Here is a 5,682-nt window from a genome sequence, read left to right as displayed (position 1 = left end):
ACATTCAGAACTGCCATGTGTCTTAAAATTAATTTAGACATAAGGTTGGTAGGTACAATGCTCCTTTACTAATATTACGTCAGCCTATATAAACTGTAGTTTTACTTCCCGTATCATTACCGCCAATAAAACACAGACACAGCTTCACTTTCACTCTCACTTAATGTATTTTTCCACATCGTATGACGTTAAGTTTCAATTGTTTCAATTTAGCAATATTGAACACAAGTTGTCGTGGCCGAGTGGTTAAGGCGATGGACTAGAAATCCATTGGGGTCTCCCCGCGCAGGTTCGAATCCTGCCGACAACGCATTCCGTTTTTTGTATTGTGATTGTTATGCAAGTAAAACATAATACTGCACATATGTTAAGGAAGCGACACATTCCCAGAAAACGACGACATATGCGGGTAAAATGTCGTGTTCACGGTAACAAAGCAACACTAGAAGTGCTTCAAGTCGCCACTGTAATGGTTTAATGTAGTGAAACAGCGACCCATGGTGTTAAGACACGGGTACTGCAAGTGCTGTTATGTGGATAGATTTATAATAGAGTCCAAATCCAAAACTCACACACAGTGTTGGAGGAATTATTCAGATCCTTTCCCTAAGTAGAAGTAGGGTGAGATGTGGGAACATTCCCCCCAGGTCAAGATGTCCCCTTCGTCTTCTTTCGGCCACAGCGAATCATCTGCCTCCATCTAACCCTACCCTCTGCATCCTCTTCTCTCACAGCAACTGACTTCATGTCCTCTTTCACTACATCCATAAATCTCAGTTCCAACCTCAGCATCCTTCTACTGATATATTCACTATCCCTCCTCTGAACGTGTCCAAACCATCTCAGTCTGACTTTATCTCCAAAACATCTACCATGAGCTGTCCCTCTGATGTACTCATTCCTGATCCTTTCAATCCTCGTCACGCCCAAAGGAGAACCTCAACGTCTTCATCTCTGCCTCCTCCAGCTCTGCCTCTTGTCTTCTCCTCAGTGCCACTGTCTCTAAACCAAACATCGCTGGTCTCACCACCGTCTTGTTCACCTTTCCTTTTAATCTTGCTGGTACTCCTCTATCACACATCAGAAGAGGACTCGTAAGTGCTAAATCGTAGCCAACTGGCGTTTCTTGAGAACGTTTCGACTCCCATCCAAGAAGCTTCTTCCCCTAGCCCCCTACGACTCTGCAAGGGTTCCCACCCACACAGGGTTTAAAGTCTGCCACTTCGTACCAGTCATTTAGAACTGAAGAAGCTTCTTGGATGAGAGGCGAAACGTCTTCAAGAAACGCAAGCAAGTCCAGTTGCCTACGATATAGCACTTACGATTACCATGACCTGGATGACTGAGAATCTTCACCAACGTCAGAAGAGTACCAGCAAGATTAAAAGGAAAGGTTAAGCTGTCCCCACCCCTTTAATTTCTCTCCTAAACATTCTATGACACCAAATAAACTCCCAACACATGGACGAGGACATGGATTCTGCATTTTGGAGATGTATTCCAACAGAACCATTTAGGGCTAAACTGATCAACCACTGATCTAATTTTTTTCAATGGAAAATAGTGATCAATGTATTTATATATATATATTAAAATATTGTCTAGTTAGATTATCCAGTACAGGGGTCTGCAACCTTTACTATCAAAAGAGCCATTTTTTTTTTTTTTACATTTTACTTTGTGACCAAAGTAATTTTTTTTTAAAAATCCGTCTGGAACCGCAAAATATACTTGAGCTTAACACAGCCAATTAAATCTAAGTCTTGCATTTAAAATGTTTTTAAGTAAAACTATACAAGTACAATCAGGGAAATGTATTTAAATATTAAAAGTAAAAGTACTCAACTCGCATATCTACATATATTCTTATACAATATGATTGTATTTTTACTCCTGTTTAGGATATTTTAGTATGTATATTTTATCCTTGCTATTTCAGTATTATATTCAATGTCATCCCCAGTATCATTATTATTTTGTATCAGTATTTTTATATTTCTGTATTATTATAATTATTATCCTTATAATTATTTATTTATTATTATTTTTTATTTTTTATTTATTTCAAATGTGCTTTCAAGTGCTGAACCCACTTTTATTGGTTAAGCCACATCTTGAACTTGTTTACATATAAAGGGAATCCCTTAACATTTATTTTATCGATCGTTTTATTGTATTTTATTTTATTTCACGTATTTTACTCTGTCATGTGTCGCTCCTTTTGTCCTGTGTTACAGAACTTTTAAACTGCATTAATTTTTATTTATCATACTCAATTGTTTTGTGTTTTTGTAAAGCACTTTGTGACTTTGTTTTTAGAAGTGCTATATGAATAAAGATTATTATGATTATGATTACTAGTGTTAATGCGACTTCCTGATTAAATAATGTATATATCTAAGTGGTATTGTGGCCTCATAGTTTCAGTGTAGGCCGCAGATAATGTATATAATTATAATAATAATTATAATGCAGCATTGGTGCCAATATTGGGCATCTGATAATTATAATTATTCTAATTTGGAAAATAACTGGAAGTTGACAACACAAATACATCTTGATGTTTCCAGGTAGCACTGTAGAGATCAGCCAGTAGGGGGCAGTAATGTACCATAAAAGGCTGAGGCTTTACAGGTCTCAGACAAAGTTTGGGCCTTGAATGCATCTTATGTGGTGCCTAATGTGACCCTGAACGCACCCAGAGACCTGTCCCAGAGGTCAACATGGGTCAGGAGTGTGTGAAGTAGAGCTCCTCTCTCCTGCCTGTGTTCATGTTCGTGCTGTGTGGTGGAAACTATCAACCTTTGCATGTCAGATAAATTCACACACTTGTACAGATGAGACCAGATATCTGATAACTCCATCACATACCACACACCTACGCAGGGACACAGACTGTGGACATGGGCTCATCATTTAGTGCACTACAGGAGGGAGGGAGGGTCAAACTTCACCTCAGTGGCAGACGGCTGCCCACTCAGGTGACTTTAATAAAAACAGTTCACACGGACAGAAACAAACTCTGAAGAGCTCGAGCTGATGAAAACTGTCAGAGGTCGGGTTAGAGAGTTAGTTTAAAGAAGGGGGGACGTTTGTGAAGTGAGTGCAGACACTCACCTGGTTCTGTACATTAGTAACATTATTTAATCAGTGTAATAAATCAATGCTAAATACACAACTTTAAATATTCTAATATGAAACATCAACAAATAGCTGCTATGTAACTGCCTGCAACTGTGGATGTTATGAGACACCTGTCCCCTGGACACAGACATGTAAAGGCCCCCACCTGTCCTACAGAGCAGCAAGACACACAGTCAGAGAGACACAACACAACTACAAATATGTCTCTTTGTGACCATTGTGCATATGTTTGTAGTTGTTTTTCATCTCTTTGTAGTGGTCTTGAATCTCCCTACAGTTGTCTTGTGCCTCTTTGTAGTGGTCTTGAATCTCCTGACAGTTGTCTTGTGCCTCTTTGTAGTGGTCTTACATCTCCCTGCAGCTGTCTTGTGCCTCTTTGTAGTGGTCTTACATCTCCCTGCAGCTGTCTTGTGCCTCCTTGCAGTGGTCTTACATCTCCTGACAATTGTCTTGTGCCTCTTTGTAGTGGTCCTGCATCTCCCGACAGTTGTCTTGTGCCTCTTTGTCGTGGTCTTACATCTCCCAACAATTGTCTTGTGCCTCTTTGTAGTGGTCTTGCATCTCCCGACAGTTGTCTTGTGCCTCTTTGTCGTGGTCTTGAATCTCCCTACAGTTGTCTTGTGCCTCTTTGTAGTGGTCTTGCATCTCTCTGCAGCTGTCTTGTGCCTCTTTGTAGTGGTCTTACATCTCCCTGCAGCTGTCTGGTGCCTCTTTGTAGTGGTCTTGAATCTCCCTGCAGTTGTCTTGTGCCTCTTTGTAGTGGTCTTACATCTCCCTGCAGCTGTCTTGTGCCTCTTTGTAGTGGTCTTACATCTCCCTATAGTTGTCTTGTGCCTCTTTGTGGTGGTCTTGCATCTCCCTACAGTTGTCTTGTGCCTCTTTGTGGTGGTCTTGCATCTCCCTACAGTTGTCTTGTGCCTCTTTGTGGTGGTCTTGAATCTCCCTACAGTTGTCTTGTTCTCTGTGTTTTTGTTTTATGTCTCTTTATAGTTGTTTTGCATCTTATTGTGGTCGGGTTTTTTTTTATCTCTTTCTGGTAATTTACTTTTTTTTGTAGTTGTTTTTCATCTCTTTGTAGTGACTCGCATCTGCATCCGCATCGCATTTGCATCTCTTTGTGGTTGTTCTGCATCTCTTATTTTTGGATCTTTTGTGGTTGTTTTGCATCTCTTTGTGGTTGCTGACATCATTTTGTAAACGCTTTGCATCTCTCTGTAGTTGTTTGGTGTCTCTGTGGGTTTTTTTTTTTTTGCATTTCCTAATAGTCATGTTCTTATCTCTTTGTAGTGATCTCACCATAGTTGTTTTGGTCTCTGTGTGTCTCTGTCTCTTTGTAGTTGTTTGGCATCTTTGTGGGCATTCTGCATCTCCTTGTGGTCTTTTTTTAATCTCTTTGTGGTTATTTACATCTCTTTGTGGTCATATTGCATCTCATCGTAGTCATTTTCTCACCTTTTTGTTATGTCTTTTTGCAGTTGTTCTGCATCTGTTTGTAGTGACTTGCATCTCACTGTTGTTTCGTGTCTCTTAGTGGTCATTTTGCATCTCCCTGTAGTTGCTTTGCATCTCTTTGTGGTTGTTGTGTGTCTCTTTATAGTCATTATGCATCTCTTCGTGGTTGTTTTGCATCTTCTATGTTCCTGTAATCATTTTGTGCCCCTATGTTGTTGGTGTGCATCTTTTTGTAGTCATCTTGAATCTTTGTGTACTTGTTTTGTGTCTCTTTGCAATTGTTCTGCATTTACTTGTGGTCATTGTGCATCTTTTTGTGGTTGGTTTGCATCTCTTTGAAGTAATTTTGCATCTACCTGTAATCATTTTGCATCTTGTGGTCCTTTCAGAATCTCTTTGTGGATTTTTTTTTGTATCTATTTATGGTTGTTTTTCATCTCTTTGTTGTTGTTTTGTGTCTCTTTCTAGTCGCACAATTGACCTCATGACCCTCCAACATTCTTCTCATACAGAGGCTTTGGTCCGAGGGCTCCTGGGCTTGGACCCAGTTGGCGTGGTCGTAATCCATCGATGATACTCACATCATACAGGGAACAAGTCCTTCATTCATTTTCCCTCTAATGCCTACATCATAAATGTAAATGCATTTTCCCAAACTGGGTTTAATTCTCACGCCCACCAAATCCTGACATCTCAATTTATTTACCCTGAATACTTCCTATCTATGAACAGCCGTGTAAATGCATGTGTGTGTGTTAATACCAGACTTATAGAATGAGCATTTGGCCAGGGGATGGTGCTATTTAAAACCCTGGTCTAGACTGAACTGAAAATATCAGTAACTATATTTATGATGCTGAGGGACCGGCACAAACAGGTCACCAGTTCACATGCTGATCATAATCTTCTCTTCTCTGCACGACATGTCCCACTCACTTGCAAATCCTCAAATCATCTTAAAATGGCCCAACAGTGGAGAGCAGTGGGCTTTTAACGCTGGCACGACCATTATAGCAGCACCATATGGCAAACAACCGAGTCGAGCTCGAGAGGCAAACCCCCCGGGCAGAGTTTGTGAATAGGCTT

At 40.2% G+C, this 5,682-nt stretch overlaps 1 non-coding gene across 1 annotated transcript; it reads left to right on the top strand.

Annotated features, from left to right (window-relative positions):
* Nucleotides 1-228: 228 nt before the first annotated feature.
* trnas-aga (transfer RNA serine (anticodon AGA)) lies at nt 229-310 on the top strand. The gene has a single exon. It is a non-coding gene; the product is annotated as a tRNA-Ser (tRNA).
* The last annotated feature ends 5,372 nt before the right edge of the window (nt 311-5,682 follow it).

This window comes from Epinephelus lanceolatus, chromosome 18, assembly GCF_041903045.1.
Source record: "Epinephelus lanceolatus isolate andai-2023 chromosome 18, ASM4190304v1, whole genome shotgun sequence".
Taxonomy (NCBI): Eukaryota; Metazoa; Chordata; class Actinopteri; order Perciformes; family Serranidae; genus Epinephelus; species Epinephelus lanceolatus.
The sequence above is the reverse complement of the archived record's forward strand: the minus strand, read 5'-3'. Positions and strand labels throughout refer to the sequence as shown.